Below are 18,435 nucleotides of genomic sequence, written 5' to 3' on the forward strand. Positions count from 1 at the left end.
TCCTGGAAGTTCCTGGGAAATGCCTTGCACTGAGATATGAGTGAGGGATTGAAGATTTATATGACTCACTGTAAATACATCCACGGAGAAGGGACTGGTACTGACTGCAGGGGACACATTGTTATTATTTCAGATTGTGTAAACCACTCAGCAAAACTCCAGCAGTCATCTGGCTGACACAGTTTTGCTTATTGTCATGAGATCACTCAGCTCAACAATATTGTGTTTCTTTCCTTAAAAATTTAATGAAGAAAGATTTAGGCTTAGGATTTGTGTTCTGTTTAATGTATTGTTGGTATAAAAGAGGGATATTTCGTCTTTCTTGCTATATTATGCAAAGTAATCAAGAAACATAGAGGAGAACCATAAAAACCACTTCCACACTATTAAAAAGACAAATAAGCCAGCAGGAAATAAGAACAACAACAAAGAATTAAGAATAATTTTAGACTGTGCTAAAAGGACATGACAAAACAATCCTTTAAAGAAGTTCTTTTTGTATTGGTTTGAATCATATGAAAAAAACTGATGTTCAACTTCCTTATTTTGACTGACAAAAACATCACTTTCATATGGTTCAACATAATACTTCAGTAATAAAATATGTTGAAAGAACAGGAGCCTCATAGTCACTGTACAGCAGAATTCAGTATGTGGTGACTCAAGTCACAAATAGCATTCTTGTCCTCAGTCAGCCATCTTATTACTGCATGATATTGATCACAGTGGGAACAGGCAATGGGCAATAGATCAGCACAAATCTATCATCATATTTGGAAAAATTGTCAAACCCCAGGTCTTATTGAAGCTGGGTCAGCAGTTCATTTTGGGTATGAAAGCCTGTTATTCCCTAGTCAGTTATTCTCTCCTGGGCTCCATTGACCTCTGGCATAGGAGCAGGTTTGCCAGCCACTGAAAGTTAATGTATTCATGTGCAGAGTGATAGTCTAATACCTGCCTGATTATGTTTACATAAAAGACCAGAGGAATTTTGTTCATCTGCCAAGGGGTATTTTAAAAATCTGAATCACTGGTATTCATTTATGTGAACAAAAATGATTTAGAGGTTAAAAACAAAGCACATGATATTGAAATAAATCCTTGAAAATCTGGCCCATCACTGGAGTTCTATAAAGGAAGATATAAAATCTTACAAGAACCCATCAATGCTGCCTTGGTTCGCTTTGAAGTATTTCCTGATTGGGTGAAAATACATCCCATCTGTAGAGCACATCAGCAAAGCTGACTTGCAGAAAGCTAATTTTAAAGCTGGTAATGTGGTCCTTTCTCTAATAGACCCACATGAGTTGATTTTTCTTGACTCGAACAGATATGAGAATTACAAAAATAAAATACAGCTCATTGTAAATATCAAGAAGCAGGTGCTGTTTTCATAATTAATTATAAATAAGGCTTCCTTATTGAAATTTTGCATGTAGTCAAGTCCAGCCTCATATTGGGATGACCGAGGAGACAAAGCCCACACCAGTCTTTTACCTCTTTCTCCTCAGTTGGTCCAATCTGGAGGATAATGGTAACACTGATCCACTTAATGGTTCTGGGGGAGGTTTCTTTCTTTCTTGTTTAGAATAGATTGGTTTAATCCTGGGATTAGAATCATTTACCCATGGAAGAGTTGTAAGATATGCAGGTAGAGAAAAATCCTAAAGTTTTTCCACACAATTTGAGAGGGAAAACAACAAAATAGGAAGATGTCGCAAATTCTCTGGAACCTCATTTCACCAATGTGGTCCACTGAACTCGTTTGGAGAACACTTGTTAGGGAAAAAATTTTCTAGAGAATTTTTCTTGGTGCTTTGGAATTTATCTTGGGTGACCTACTCACCAGTCCCCATTTCTCCAGAGTGGATTTGAATCAAAAGAAGACAGGTAGGATGGTGGCAGGGTTCTCCCCTTCACTTTCTCCTGCCACACACATCCTGCTTTCTGTAATCTACATTGGCCCATGAGAAACACCCAAATAATATGAAAAGACCCCTTCTGAACTCCTCTATCAAGTTAACATCAAGTCACTGCCCTTGTTCATACCCAGCCAAGAGTAGCTGTAAGGCCTAGACAGATACCATGTCACTGGTAAGGATGTTATGCACTTAAATCCACAACCTAAGTTGTTCTGCTAGAGGGCATCAGATAACTTTATTTCTCATTAGTTATATTTTCACAAGCTCTTATTAAAAAATAAAAAGTTTGACTTCCTTTGCACATTCAAATAAATGTCTAAAGAAAAATGCCCTAACTGTGCTATTGGACAAAGAAGTGTGCTGCTTATTTGCATACTTGCATTTGGTTTACCTGATATTATCTATGGATGAGATGTTTATTCATCCAGCTAGGAAACAGTGCAAAGTGAGATTGATAAGCACGTTTTGTATGGAAATTGGGAGAAATTATCTGTCAGTAAATGAAATGAGTCAACTAAACTCTTGAAATGGTTAGTTCCTCTAATATAGTGTCCACCTTGGGTAGGTGTCTAATGGATTTAAAGGGACTGTGCTAATAAATAAACAGAAGCAAAAGTAAGTACATAAACGGAGCAAAAAATGCATAGGAGTGCCTTGCAGTATATCTCGCCCTAAAAGTAGCCACATTAAAAGAAGAAGAAAGAGGAGGAAGAAAAGGAGGAGATAGCTAGGAGCAGAAGTAGTCCGCTGTGACATATTTCATATTCTTAAATATATTCTTCTAAATGTATTATTTGTAAAATAGAAGGCTATACGGCATTATACTTTTATGTCTGTAGTGAGTATTTTTATCTTTTTTTTAGGGAAGCTCATACTCAGAGATTATTATCAGTCTTCTGTTATTGTTGTTTGGGGACTGTCTTTACTCCAAAGCATACAGTGGTAGACAAAATGGTCCTGAGCCACTGATGGTCCCCAGCAGAAGGGTACATTCCAATCCAATTTGCCACAAACCAAATTTCAGGAAAGTGAATGTTATTTTTTTTTATTTACTTTCATTATGAAACTGGCAGTATGTGCCCTGTAGGGAAACAAAATGGTCCCTAGATATCATCAAATCTCATTTAAAAACTGAGCAAATCTATATTTCTGAGCTCTGTTGTTGAAGAGCTGGTAGCCAGGAAACTGGAAAGAGACTATATGGCTGGGTAAAGGGCTTTGATATGACAGAGGAAATGGGTGGGTGGAAAAAAAATGGTTTCCTCTTGTTTGCTCCACATTAACCATCAAACTTTAGATGATGGAGGATTTTTAAATGTTTTTCCAAAAACGTAGGCAATCACACAGTTGGCAATCAGGAATTCAGGTGTTTGATAATTTGGTGGCATTTATTTGTGTTACAGTCCATTGCCATAGAGGTGCATATTTACAAAGAGCAGATGAGTCTGTCTAAAGCAGACAGAGCCTCATGTCACATATTGGCAGACCCACTTGGGGTCAGTGAAAAAGAGCTAATTAAAGCACACCAAGTCCCTGGGTTTCCTCTGTCAACATTTTTGACCTGTCCACATTAGAGACCAGTGAGAAATTATAAAAGGCAATTTTTTCTTTTCATAATAAATGATTCAGTGGACTTTTAAAAATAGTTTATGGAAAATACTCATTTTTAGATGAAATATTCACATCAATTATCAATTATGCCATCATTAAAATAAGCCACAAATTCAGGAGACATAATGCCATTGCAGAAACTCCGATTCTGTTTCTCATTTCAAAACCCCTAATTTCCAAGTAGCCTTTTCAGATTGGCTTTTTTTCACCCAGTAATATGCATTTAAGCTTCCTGCATGTTCTTTTTTGTGGCTTGATTGCTCATTTCTTTTTAGTACTGAATAATATTCCATTGTTTGGATGTATCTACCATTGTAGTATCATATAGACTAGTTTTACTGCCCTAAAAATCCTCTGTGCTCTTCCTATTAATCCTATTAATTCACCCATTAATTCTACAAATATTTCTGAGTGCCTACCACATGCCAGCATCATTCTAGGAACTGGGAAACATCAGTGAACAAAACAGGCAAATATCCTTGCCTTCACAGAGACTGTTCTAGTAGGAAAAGACATACAATAAATAATAGACATGATAAATAAATAAAGTATGGAGGACGTTAGAAAGTGATAAGTGCCATGAAAAAAGTAGAAATAGAGCTGGCTAAGAAGAAACAGGACAAAGAAAAGGATTTACATTGTGTGTGTGTGTGTGTGTGTGTGTGTGTAGTTCTAGAAGGACACCCGTCAAACTATCACCACTGGTTTTCTCTGAAGAATCAGATTGGAGATGGGAGTGCAGAAAAAGAGAGGGAAAGAGAAACTTGCACATTTTAAAGTATACATTTCTTGAAGGTTTGGAATTTTGTAACAGTTTTATAACAACAATTTTGTAACTCCCTTCAGTAATGAAAAGACATGCTGATAACTTGGACCCAGGTGATAACTCCAGACTCCTCAGAGTCCTGTCTGCCCAGAGTGTATAGAATTGAGTTGAGGTCCTAACTCTGCTGTTGGGCAGCTCCAATTCCTCCAACAGATTACTTGATCTCCTGTGACACCAGTTCCTCACATTTATCCCAAGAGTATATTACAAGGTCATGAGATTTCAACCTGTGCTCCCTGAAGACCATTGGGGCCCCTTCAAAGGGCCTCGGACACCCCATCTTTCTTTCTCTGCCCTGCAGAGAGAGCACCTCTCATGTACCTGGCGTTACACGTTGGTCTTCCTGATAGGTGTTTAAACCAAGAATTCCACAGCTTAAAGAAACTTGAAAAGCACTCAGCTGCATCATTTTTAAGGTCCTTTTTTAAGGTGCCTTATGTTCTAAATTAATTCTAAGTGTCTTATGTCAGAGCTGGCAAAATGTAAAACGTTAGTTATTTGACAACTTTTTGTTTGTTTATTGAAGTATATTGATTTACAATGTTGTGTTAGTTTCAGGTGTACAGCAAAGTGATTCAGTTTTATATATAAACTATATATATATATATATATATATAGTTTTTCAGATTCTTTTCCATATAAGTTATTACAAGGTATTGAATATAGTTCCCTGTGCTATACAGTAGGTCCTTGTTATTTATCTATTTTATATACAGTTGTGTGTATCTGTTAATCCAAAACTCCTATTCCCTCCCCCCACTTTCCCCTTGGTAACCGTAAGTTTGTTTTCTGTCTACGAGTCTATTTCTGTTTTGTGAATAAGTTCATTTATATCATTTTTTTTAAGATTCCACATATAAGTGATATCATATGATATTTGTCTTTTGGCCACATTTTTAATCATCCTCAACTTTATTGCTAATTTTATATTTCTAATGTAAAGTTAAACACTTTTCTTTTATGTTAATATTCTGTGCTTTGTCCAGATATCTGTATCCATCAATTTATAATAGTTTGTTGGGAGAAAATAAGCCAGATTGTTAAATACTTTTTTTTTACCTTTTTTTTTTTTATTGATATATAGTTGATTGTTCAATACTTTTGAGGCCTGTCTCACTATCTGCCCAGATTTATCAGTATCTATCAAATAGCCAATGACCAATCATGATCAGTAAATTAGTGCATTGTGTCTGTCCTAGCTGGTCTATTTCTATTCAAATTGTTTGGTTTACCTTACTTAACAGAAACCAATCTTATTTCAAATTGTGTAGAAAGGAGCCTACAAAAATATATAATAAAATAAAAAGACATAATTTGCTCAATTTAAGGGGAACAAAACAAACATATAGAAATAAATCCAGTAGTTGAGTTATTTTTCAGAACTGTATCCCTGGAAATTTTCACAGTTTCTAAATGTGGTTTGCAAATTTATTTCTGAGCATTCTAGCGGCCATAGTAAGGAGGGAAATAAAATTAGTTTAAAAAAATCTGGAGTGTCCATAAGTAAAAGTGTGATAATTGCTCATGGGGGAAAAAAAGAAAGCTGTTTATTTATTTGGTTGATAAGGCTGTGCCCAGTGAATCTAGATCATCAAAAAAGGTATTTACATTATGCAACAAACAGTTAACCATTAAACACAACAGTAGAGTAGTGGTTCTCAACTGGAGGCAATCTTATGGCCAGATTGGGGACTTTTGGTTGGGGAGGTGAGGTAGGTGCTACTGTCATCTAGTGGGTAGAGGCCAGGGATGCTGCTAAATATCCTTTAGTGAATGGACAGCGCCCCCCGACCCCCCCACCACTAAAACAAAGAATTTTTCAGCCCCAAATATCAGTAATGGCTCAGAAACTCTGCAACAGAGCCTTGTTTCTCAAAATGTGGTCCGTGGACCAACAACATTAACATCACCTGGGGACTTAGAAATTAAGATTCTCAGGCCCATCTTAGACCTACTGTATCAGCATCTACAATTTAACAAGATCCCTCAGGTGATTCATATGCACATTAAAGTTTAAGAAGCAGTACTGCTGCAGGAATGAGAAATTCCATAGTGTCCTAGTAGTAGAGAATATAATTTTCTTCCTTACGGTAACTTTGTGATTTAATTAATTGACTCTTCATTTAATGCTTACCTCTTAATTGAGGAGATGAGTTTTCGTCGCAAGGACACTCAAGGATATGGGGTTCAGTCATTTGGACTGTTTATGGCACTGAATTTGTGGTTCCAGTTCTTTGATTCTTCTCACAGGATATGAGTTTTAAAAAGGAAGAATAAGCTTGGAAGCCCAGAAGCTCTACTCCTTGGTATATGTTTGAATTTGTACTATGTGACCTTCTGACTTTTTATGAACATGGCATTTAGTTCCTCTTAGAAGGTAATTTTAATAACTGCAGAATACCATGTGTATCAAATATGTCTTCAATGATGCTTAGTCAAGTTGTGTAAATGAGTTAGAAGCATTTGGATTACATTTCCCTTAAAATATGCATAGAACTAAAATTAAGCAAAAATATGCTGGAGGCAATGTATGCTTTCCAAATTGCAAAACCTTGAAAAATGGGCTGAGACAAGTATCTGTATGTGAATACACCTACCATTGATATTTACAGGTTAATCCACTTGGCCTTCATTCCTTTTATTTTTTTTTTACAGTAATTTATTTATTTTTGGCTGTGTTGGGTCTTCATTGCTGCACGCCGGCTTTCTCTAGTTGCGCCGAGCGGGGGCTACTCTACATTGCAGTGCACAGGTGTCTCATTGCGGTGGCTTCTCCTGTTGCAGAGCATGGGCTCTAGGTGCATGAGCTTCACTAGTTATGGCATGTGGGCTCAGTAGTTGTGGCTTGCAGGCTCTAGAGCGCAGGCTCAGTAGCTGTGGCACAGGGGCTTAGTTTCTCTGAGGTATGTGGGATCTTCCCAGACCAGGGATTGAACCCCTGTACCCTGCATTGGCAGGTGGATTCTTAACCACTGCGCCACCAGGGAAGTCCCTTCATTCCTTTTAATTGGAACTGATGTCATTGTACTTTGGACCATCATTTCTCTACTAAATCTATATCATTTTTTCTAAGCTTTTCTAAAAAGAACCTTGAAAATATTTGAATAAAGCTATCTTTTCCAGTAAAGTAGACAGTTGAGACTACTCCTGTATCCCCTATCATGTCTTTCTACTGAATTTTTATTTTACAGTAACACCACTTCATAAATACAATTATACCCTGGGGGTTTATGTTTGTTTGATTGATTGTTTTTTTAACAAAGCCTTTGCACTCTTAAAAATAATGGAATCTATAGTAAAAGAATCAAGACAAGCATAGGCATCCTTTATATTCTTACAACATTGATATTGTACGACCTCTCCATAATTCCAATGTCAAATGTACATTGAACACTTAAGGTGTTTGTTAACGCTTCCAGAAATTTTGTCATGGTTAACTTTGCATTCCCTGGATTATTGTGGATTTTTAATTTATGTATGACAGCAAGAAGAATTATTCTGTCTTCTTAAAGTAATTTAGTATGTATATAAATGTAAGTGTTTACTTGAGAATTTAAAGCACTAAAACATGAAGCAATTTCCGAAGCAAAGAATAAACTGATAGCATATTGCCATCCTTGGTTTGTTAAAGTGTTACCTGTGAATACCTTTAATGTAAATTATAGTGCCTTAATGGGTAAGGGTACCTATTTAAGTCCAACTGAGAAACTGGTTTTTCAAACTCTTGGGGCTTAAGAAATTCCCAAATGCTTTTTAGTCAAGCATTGTTATTGTTAACTTTCAAACTCATGCACATTTTAAGGAAATGTAATCCATGTGTTTCAAATTCATTTTCACTTAATCCATCAAGATATGGTTTGGTAAACTCTTCTGATCCATATGAAGTATTTTACTGATAATAAAAATCTCATCAAGAAATGACTTTTGCTGATAGTTAAGAAATCTACCCTGATTGCTGAAATGTTGACCCTGTTGACTTTTGAAGACAAAGATCTTTTTCTGGTTTTGGTCACACTCTTTTTCTTCCATCTCAGTTACCGTTTAAAAAAAAAAACAAAAAACATAAACAAAAAAAAAACATGATGACATGGAATCATAGAATCAGCTGGTTGTGGGCAAGGTTTGTACAGGGAGATAGGGACTGGTCATTCTACTCAAGGTGGGCTTGGAACCACCCCTGTGATAAATTGATGATTAGGTACAATAAATCAGTTAAAGTGTCTGAGAAGAATTCCCCTTCTTTTTTCCAATCCAAAGCCTATACCACCATCACCACCTTCTTGGGGGGAGCCTCAAATAATTTCTCTTAGCAAATCATTTATTTGTGTTCTCACTCTTTGTCCCTTTCCCCCACACAGAAGGGGCTGACATTGTCCAGACAGATGAGTGTCTGGAGAGACAAGAACTTAAAGGGTGGTGTGGCAGTGGGCTGTCCCCAGTGAATGTCCTCAGTATCCAAAGAGCAAGCGGAGCCCTCAGCTGCCTTTACACCTGCCCACCCCGTGCAGGGCCCAGTGCTTCACAGCACCAGCCCGGGAGGACCGGCAAGGTTGACATCTTTGGTGGGCAGCTGACCAGGGAAAGAAATCCATTGCAGCAATGTGTCCAGCTGGAGTCAGTCCTTGCAGCCAGCTTAGGCCTTCTCAAGTCACAGATCACTGCCTTCATCAGATGAATGACCTTCCAAAAATGCTTCTTTGTGCCCTGAAAAGGGGATTCCTGGAGCCTTTCTCTACCCTTGCATGAAGTTCCCAGCTGGGTAAACAGAAGCCTGGGTCACCAGCTATGGTCTTCTCAGCCCATGGGGGCCTTGACCAGGTCCAGGGTGGGACAGCAGTACCACTTGGAGCCTGAAGAGATTCCTTGGGCCCTAGAGTAGGACTCAGGGTGTCTTTTTTTAGGTTTCCAATACCTTGGCTTTTAGGGCACTGGTTTCAATAACCATTATCTAACATCCCCCACTCTCACACACCTTGTGAGAGGGTGTCAGGGTTTGGAGTCCCAGAAACGGAGCTGGAGTGGGGCATCACTCCAGCCCCAGCAACTGAGACGAGAAGCAGGCAGCACAGGGGTCTGAGTCTATATCTTGTTACAGCCCAGCAGGCTCTGGACCCTCTCTACCTCAGTGCCCAGCACAGTGCCAGGCACAAAGCAGGTGCTCAACACACATGGCTGAATGAATGAATGAACAGACAAATGAACCAACAAATGAAGAGCAGGAGCAGGCCCGCCCAGAACCTGACCTAGTAGATGCCGTGTGTACGACTAATGTGCAACTGAATCTCTTTTCGCCAAGTGGGCTTTCACAGTGCATGTGACTTTTCGCTTACGGTTAGGTTGATAGCCGATATTTCATTAGGAAAAGTTTATTGTGTTGTTATGCAACATAAGAGGTTGAAAACCCACAGAGACTGCCACAAATAAAGAAATTAGATCTCAAACTCAGCATTAAAAAAGAGGCAAAATGGTTAATCATTTGCTGGCAATATGTACATGGTATTTTTCAAAACATTTGATAGATTGAAGAAAGTACTGAATTAGTGAAAACTGATCATTGTTAGTTCTATGCAGATAAATGAGCTTCTTTATAGTTACTCATACAGTTAGAGGGGAAAGGGCAGGAGTGAGGCTGTGGGGTAGAGCTGTTAGAAGCATGGGCTCAGGCAGCCAGAGTTGGGGCCAGGAGTCTCTCTTCCACAATAATGGCCAATTCATTGCATATTTGAGAATTAAGTGAGATATGCATCTAAAAAGCATTACTCCTAAAAGCTTTTAGTATTTTTAACTCGAATTCAATCAGTATTCATGTTGCAGGCTCCAGCTATCATGGACATTAATTACATGTGGATTTTCATCTGTAGGAGAAAAGGGGTGAGGTGGGTGAGGGCGCAGTGTAACTCCCCACAGTGCCCCACCGCCCGTATATAGGAAAGGCATGGGCTGAGCAGTGGACAAGGTGAAGACTTCTCCCCAGAACAGTTCCACAGCCGGTGTCACCTGCAGGGAAAATGATCTTATTCTTCAAACTAAAAATGAGACATGTGAGCTGGAAAAAGCTGCCTATTTATTTATATCCAATGGATGTTTTTCAGACACAATTCTTAGTTTCTGAGTATTTTGTACCTCTGAGACTATGATTGCCTGAAATTATTTTATGTATAAAACAAACTTAACTCATCACTTATCCTTCAGAAGGCTAGCCCACTGTGATAATTGTGTGACAGCTGGTAGATTAATTGAATTTATCAACCAATAGCACAACTCAATTCTAATCCATTTCCTAGTGGAAAAAATTCCTAGAGAAGTTAATTTTTTTTACAGTTATAAAAGCATAATGTTCACTGTAAAAATTTGCAAAATAGAGAAAGGAGTAAAGAAAATCATCCTTAATCTTATCATTTTACCACTGTTAGAAATTTTATGTATTTCTTTCCAGGACTATATTGGAAAATATTTTGACCTTTTCGGTAAGGGCTATTTTTCAAAGATGATTCGCTTTTTAATCAGACAGTGAACATTTGGGTTTGAAAATTGTGGACTAATTTAAAAGTACAATTTAACAATTTAAGCCAGCAATGTGTACTTATAACTACCTTTTGCTACAAAATTTAAGCAGGATAATCTTCTAAATGGAATATTTTTGTTGAAGCACCGGGAACAACAGACCTGCTAGTCAACCAACGTGAATTTAGTATGTGAAGAATTGTCAGATTTCCCTCTATGAATAACATTTATCTCACAGCTATATCGGATACAAGATATTGAATTTAGATCAGTACCTTTTTTTAAAAGGATATTTTTTTGCCATACCTTAGTAAAATATATTTCTTTCCTGGCTGCGGCATTCCCTTTGAGGCTAAGATTAAATGTAATAATTTAAAAAACGTTAACATTCTTCAAACAAGTTTGAAACATAGAAAAATATTTACATCAAGCCTAGCAATATTAATCATTGTTACCAGCTTCATTCTAGACTGGAGGTTGGCAAACTTTCTATAAAAGGCCAGGTAGTAAATATTTTTGGACGGAGGCAGTCGATGAGGTCTCTGCTGCAACTACTCAACTCTGTCACTGTGGTGTAAAAGCATCCATAGGTAATATATACATGGAGGGGCATGACTGAGTTCCAATAAAACTTTATTTATACAAGCAGTGAGTCAGACTTGACCAACAGCTGTAGTTTATCAAGCCTTGTTCTAGACAGTCAATTTTTACTGGCTGTCACATTCACCTAGAGTTTAAATGCAGCTTAAGGGTTTCTGACCCTTCCCGCATCCCTTATACACACAAGACTTCCAGTAAGCATGGTTGGTTGAACACATGTTTATCTCCACTACCACTGAAATGCCACATAAATCACAATAAAGGAATTAAAAGGTATAAACTTAGGAGAATGGAGAAGACAGCAGACAAAGGATGTCAACAAAAGGTTTGGCCAAGTAAAGGAGATGCAAACTTGGCAGTAAACAGTGCCTGGGTAATAGCATTTGTGGTCCAAGGGAGGTGCCACATAAGAGGGATCTTGTACAGTTCTGCTGAGCTCTCGTGATCTAGGTAGGGCTGGAGGCAGCAAACTGCTTCTCAGGAAAGTTGCGCAGAACCTGATGCAGTCACTGCCAGAGCTGCCACACTTAGCTTATTTGTAAAACTCAAAGTAATTGGATGAGGGTCGGGGAGGAGGTCTTGACTCCAACTGTTAACGTTTTGGTATTCAGTGGGCTTTTGGAATGAGAAGAATAGTGCCAACAAGAACTAGCAGTTTAACTGCTAGTGCTTTTAGAGCTAGTAAGCTATTCTGAAACTCTTTCCCTTCAGCCTTCTTTCTGAGACCCAAGGGAACAATTTGCTTTATTTGCAGGGTCACTTCTAGCACCCATTGATGAGTTTCCATCATGTGAGGAAGGAAGGGGCAGAAAGTCGGAAGACAAGAAATGGCAGAAAGGAGGCTTCTGGCTGCAGATTTGCAAGTCTGGGTCTCTGTCCACAGAAGGAAGCTCAGACTGAGGGAGGCTGGTAGCTATGGCGCCAGATGGGCTTATTCGGGTGTCTCACTCCACAGCCCTGCATGAGTCTTGCAGACAAAGGCAGTGTGTTAAGAAGCCGCGTGTTCTGTTGTGACAGATGCAAACTTCAAGGGTCACTGGGGTCATATATAACAAGCTTCAGTAACTCTGAGCCAAGAACTCCCATCTCCTTTTCCCAGCAGAGTATTTAGAGAATTGATGAAAAAAAAAAAAGAAGTTGACTTAGGGTTTTTTTTTTGTTTTTTTTTTTGAGATAGACCCTTTTCGTGCTCTGTTTTCTCTTTTGTCCCAAAACAGACACTAGTCATATTCAGGTCCTGTTTGCCCTATTCAGAGGGAAAAACATTGGATTTCTTGTGTTATTACTAACACTGTCCCATTATTGTGTTTCCTTTGATGTGACTTCCTTTTCTCATAATGAATCTTCCTATCTTCTCCCTCTCTTTGATGTTCTTGTCTCCTATCTCAGTTCATTGTATTTGCATTTACTTCTCCCATGCACATCCCTTTCATTTTTTAGTTTGGTCTACTTTCTTTGAGAATGTCAAAGAAAAAACACCCCTGAGACCCCATACACACAGACTTTGGGCTTTTCCCCGGCGCTTCTCAGAGAGCATTTTACTGAGCATAAGGTGTCATAATATTGATAGAGGTGATTAGGGGAAGGGGCTGGTCACTGATCTTCAGTTTGGGCAGAAGGTAAAATTAAAATCAAATCAAATTCAGCAGCTCCTCCTTTCCACAGGGGTTAGGAAAGGCATGGAGTACAAGGAACAGTGAACCCTTCCTGGTGGTAGAGCTTTAGCTCTGCCATCACTGCCTACCAGATGCTGCCTGCTCACGGTGGCCTCTGGTTCTCCGCCTACTAGATTTTACATTAATGTGGATACCTGAGGCACCCACATAGCCAGGACCATCTGTAAGGACATGTGCAGACAACCTGCAGCTTTTACCCTTGGATTTAAGTGATAATTGTATTTGGGGAAAGGCTGACTCAGCAAGATCAGAGAGAGGTAAAACAGTGGTCATTTGCCATGTTGGACCTGCAGGAAGAGCTTTGGCCATCTCACTCTGAGCCAGGTGCAAGTGGTTCAAGCAGAGAGGAGGAGTTATACACTTAATAAGGAAGTAAAATTACCTCTACCACCTTTTGTTATACTCTTTATTACCATTTTATTCTTGGAGCACAGCATAGTCCCATGGTTTCTTGAAAATTCACGGTCCGATTTGAGTTGCTTTTTGTGAATGTGGTCTCTTGAAGCTGGAGGGTCTTTTGTAAGTCATCCTTCTGTATATGCTTGAGAATTAGACTACTCCTGCAGCCAAAAATATGGAGTTTTCAAAGTTCTATTCCGAGAACTGCCAACGGATCTTAGAGGTAATCCAGACCAAGTTAGCTTTGAAGTCATCTATCGTGGTCAAGGTTTATACACATTTCAAAAGAAAAAACTAGGCTTACCAGAACCAGCGTGGTCTTTGAGGACTGTGTACATCAGCCCCATAGCCAAGGTTCTTTCCCACCACGGGGCCCAAAGCTGGACCATTCTGCCCTCACCCTTCACTTTGCTCACCCCTGCCTGTCCTAGAAGTCTCAACACAAACGTTGCTTCCTCAGAGCAGCTCTCTCTGACCCCCACCCCAGTCTAAATTAGCTGTTCCCATATTGTTCTTTGGAGGTTTTTTTCCGTCTTCTTTTTCCTTCATGGTACTTAAGACACTTGTATTTTTGTGCATTATTCTTTATTGTTTGTATCCGCTAGATAAAATTGGTAGCACATTTACTGCATATTCAGTGTCTGTACTGTAGGAGCTCAGTAAGCACATGTTGAATGAATGACCTTTTGAAAATTCCTATAAATCTATGTCTATACTGTATTAAACCCCTTTTAATATGTTTTTTTTACTGTTTAGAAAAACGAATTTTTATTAGGAGCTCTACTAGCCCGATCTAACCTTTGTATGTCTGGATATTTGGGATTTTATTTTTACAGCTTCTATTTTGACTACCTTCTTTACAGCTAACCCCTTACCCTCTTAAAAACAAACAAGAAAATAGAGAATCATTGGAAATTATTGAACAAAGCAATGTACAGATGATAAATATTAGAAAGAGACCATTGTTCGATTTCTTCGATTGGTTTGTCTTTGTATCAGTGATAGTGTCGAGGGGCTGTAAATTGATGGTGGCTGCTATTTGTATTTGATGTGGCTTCTCCCTCTAGTTTCCGGCTCTGATAATTTCCCACATGGACTTGCTCTTTCCAAATGGGTAGACTCATTGTGGGTAAGAATAGCTTAACTTTACTGAGCATCTTTATGTTGCATAATGAGATTTGTTGACTAAAAGGATAAGTGAATAATTGTTTTTATTTAATCCTGATGAAAAGCATATACCATCTAGTGATCATCGTCCTCATTTTATAGATGAGAAAGGAGAAAGTCATATAGCTATGGTAATATGGCCAGTGGGGGGCAGAGTCAGGACTCAGCCCTGGATATATGACCTTGTTGCTGTCTGTCCATCCCACACTGCCTTTCTGGACGTGCCATTTTCATCCCCCCTCCACGCCTTTGCCCACATCATTGTTCCTCTAGGTGCCCTCCGCTCCATTTCTCTAGGGCCACCATTCATCATGTCTAGATCAAGTCTTACTTTCTCTGTCCTCAGTGATGGCAGGTACTGTTCATCTTGTACTTTACCTTGGATTGCTTTTTCTTTTTTTTTAATATTCATATATTCCTAATATGTCTTTTTAAGTTGTAAGACTCTCAATGAGTCTTTTTATAGTTTCAGTACCCAGCCCAATGCCCCATACTTGATAAATCTCCAAAGTATTTGTTGATGATGATGTTGTTAGATATTTCCCTGATGCAGGATATCAAGTGAAATCAACCTTCTTCAAGCTTACCGGCTATTCATATTGTCACAGCAACTGCATCAATGGCAACTAATCTCTAACATCTTTCAGAATTTATGCTCTAAGAGTACAGTTCATATGAAAATACCTTCCTCAGAGGCTTTCAGTTATACTTGTGGCCTACAGTATTGAGTTTCCCTTAAGTCTAGAATTATGTTCTAAAATTAGCTTCCATTTTCATAGTATATCTCAGAACTGGCTGCACAAAATTAGTTGCTTTCTATTCAGTGAAACCTCATTGAGCAGCAGCAAATGAAATAAGATTCTCCCTAGTTTTCCCATGTCAGATACATGATTATGAAATCAAAATAGATTTCCTAGTGGACATCTTAGGAAAGCCAGGCTCAGTTAGGAGTTGCTAAAGGCCACTTCTTGCAAGATCATCAAAGAGTTAGAGACGGACTTCCTGGTGGCACAATGGTTAAGAATCTGCCTGCCAATGCAGGGGACATGAGTTTGAGCCTTGGTCCGGGAAGGTCCCACATGCCACAGAGCAAGCCCGTGCACCACAACTACTGAGCCTGCACTCCAGAGCCTGTGAGACACAACTACTGAGCCCTCACGCCACAACTACTGAAGCCCACGCACCTAGAGCCCGTGCTCTGCAACAAGAGAAGCCACCGCAATGAGAAGCCCGCGCGCCACAGCTAAGAGTAGCCTCTGCTCACCACAACTAGAGAAAGCCCGCGCGCAGCAACAAAGACCCAGTGCAGCCAAACATAAATAAATAAATAATACATAAATTTATTTTAAAAAAAAAAGTTTGAGACAATACATATATACTGTGTGGAGGTCCTGTGCAACTTGCAACAACCTATCTGACATCATCGAACCTCTTGGTAAATACATATCACTCTCTAAAGAGTGTTTTATTAAGGCTGTCAGGTGACAGTGAGGCCAGAATGCTTTAGTTCAGAAATGCCAACTGAGAGAGGAATGAGTTAGATGACTCAGTGTAGACAATCTTAGGCTCATCCTCCTTTCCTCAGGGGAAAAACATGTGAACAGACGCATTTTAGTGGAGTTTAATAATAAAATTTCCTAAAATTTCCTGTGCCCTAAATCTGGTTGCTGTTATACATTTTGCAGAATTGTAAAGTAATTGGTAGCACATGGCATGGTACCTGCAGGGGATCAGGGCTTGCCTGCCTTGTTTGCCTCCATACAACTTTTGATATATCTCTGCTAGGTAGAGCCAAATGTTTATTTATAACACATGGGCTTCCACTGACTCAGTGTGACCACAGAGTGACTCTTTATCATTGCCAGAAATCAACTACATTTGCATCATGCAAAAAAAAAAAAATATATATATATATATACACACACACACATACATCTATATATGTGTGTATTTAATTTAAAATTCATATAAGTTTCAAAATTACTTTCATGTCTGTGAATTGTACTAGCTCCTATGAAAATACCCCAGATTTGTTTCTGATCATATTTCTGTTGACTATTTTGTATCCTTAATGTTTGGACATCTAACTTGTATTTGGCTACCATCAAGAGTACGTGGTAGGAAACAGTTGAGTTCTTCCAAATGAACTTCCCCTAGAGGTTTTGTAATTGGATAAGTATTCAGGTTCCTCCTCCTAGGGCTGAGTTAGACTCATCACTGTTGTTGGAAGGTGCATGCTTTCTAGTGGTTACCAAAAATTCACTGGAGAAGTAATAAACATGTCAATGGGGTCACTTAAAAATAAATTCCATTTTTAATTCATTTCATAAGTTATATTTCATTATTCTTACTTTGGGAGGAGTATTGGCTGGAAATATTAGAAACAATATTGAAATTAACCCACAAATATGAATGATGTTGCCACATAACCTTTTTCTGCAATTACGAGCAGTCAGTCACGCAATCAGAAATGACTCCTGTTTGAGTACTATTCATAAGGGTAGCTACTCATCTGTCTGCACAATCAGCGGGCCAGGAAAGTGACTGCAAAAGTCGTTATTTAAGTACATCTCTTTCACAATTAATATGGCAGTGTTTTTTTTTAATTTTATTTTTTGGCTGCGCTGCATGTCATGTGGGATGTTAGTTCCCCGACCAGGGATCGAACCCGTGCCCCCTGCCTTAGGAGCACAAAGTCTTAACCACTGGACCACTAGGGAAGTCCATGCAGTTTTGTTTTTAAAGTTGGACATTATAAGAACAAGGAAATCAGTGTTGAAAATAATGTGACCATCCCTCAAGAAATTAAACATAGAATTACCTTATGATCCAGCAGTTCCATCTCCAGGTATATACCCAAAATAATTGAAAACAAGTATTCAAACAAATACATACACTGCATAAGTGTTCATAGCATCTCTAGTCACAAAAACCAAAAGGTGGAAACAACCAAAGTGTCTATCAATGATTGACATTGAATAGATAACAAAATGTAGCATATCCAACAGTGGAATATTAAGTAGTCATCAAAAAGAATAAATACTGATACATGTTACCTCTTGAATGAACATTATGCTAAATGAAAGAAGTCAGACACAAAAGGCCACATGTATATGACTCCATTTATATGAAATATCCAGAATAGGCAATCCATAGAAACAAAATGCAGATTTGTGGTTGCCAGAGACTAAGGGGAAGGAGATTGACTACTTAATAGGTACAGGGTTTCCATTTGGAGTAATGAAAAAGTTCTGGGACTGGATAGAGGTGATGGTTTCACATCATAAATGTACTTAATGCCACTGAATTATATACTTTAAAATGGTTAAAATAGTAAATTTTATGTCACGTGTTTTACAATTAAAAATTTAAAACAATATATATGACTACACATTCTGTGACAAACTCCATACTTAATAAGCAGCAGGTACTCAATAATTATAGCATGGCTCTGAGTTAATCTCTCTGTGCTACTAGTAGCAGCAAACACAATGTGCTAGGCACCATTTTAAATGCTTTACTCTACCCTGAGCAAGTATTATTCCTAAATTACAGATGCAGAAACTGAAATATGGAAGTGAAAACAAAATTTGCCTCAGACCACATAATTTGCTGGTGGTAGACCTGAGATTTGATCCCAGGTTGTCTAGCAACAGAGTCTGTACCATTAGCTGCTGTGCTGTAGGGTGAGCTAATGTTGTCCTGTGATAATAAAGCTGATGTGCTTATG

The 18,435-nt window shown here is 38.6% G+C and overlaps 1 protein-coding gene and 1 long non-coding RNA gene across 2 annotated transcripts in view; one reads left to right on the plus strand and one right to left on the minus strand.

The window, feature by feature from the left end:
• The window catches only part of VEPH1 (ventricular zone expressed PH domain containing 1), a 209,491-nt gene that overhangs the window by 117,381 nt on the left and 73,675 nt on the right, over positions 1-18,435 (plus strand). The window lies entirely within an intron of this gene.
• The window catches only part of LOC113623798 (uncharacterized), a 30,573-nt gene continuing 19,427 nt past the window's right edge, over positions 7,290-18,435 (minus strand). Inside the window, exons 2-3 of the long non-coding RNA XR_003434070.1 lie at positions 13,553-13,699; positions 7,290-12,709 (exon numbers count right to left, since the gene is read on the minus strand). This is a non-coding gene — a long non-coding RNA (uncharacterized LOC113623798). The remainder of the gene's footprint in view (positions 12,710-13,552; positions 13,700-18,435) is intronic.

The sequence above is a fragment of the Aethalodelphis obliquidens genome, unplaced genomic scaffold (assembly GCF_003676395.1).
Source record: "Aethalodelphis obliquidens isolate GAN/ISIS:26980383/991018 unplaced genomic scaffold, ASM367639v1 scaffold1, whole genome shotgun sequence".
In the NCBI taxonomy this organism is placed as follows: domain Eukaryota; kingdom Metazoa; phylum Chordata; class Mammalia; order Artiodactyla; family Delphinidae; genus Aethalodelphis; species Aethalodelphis obliquidens.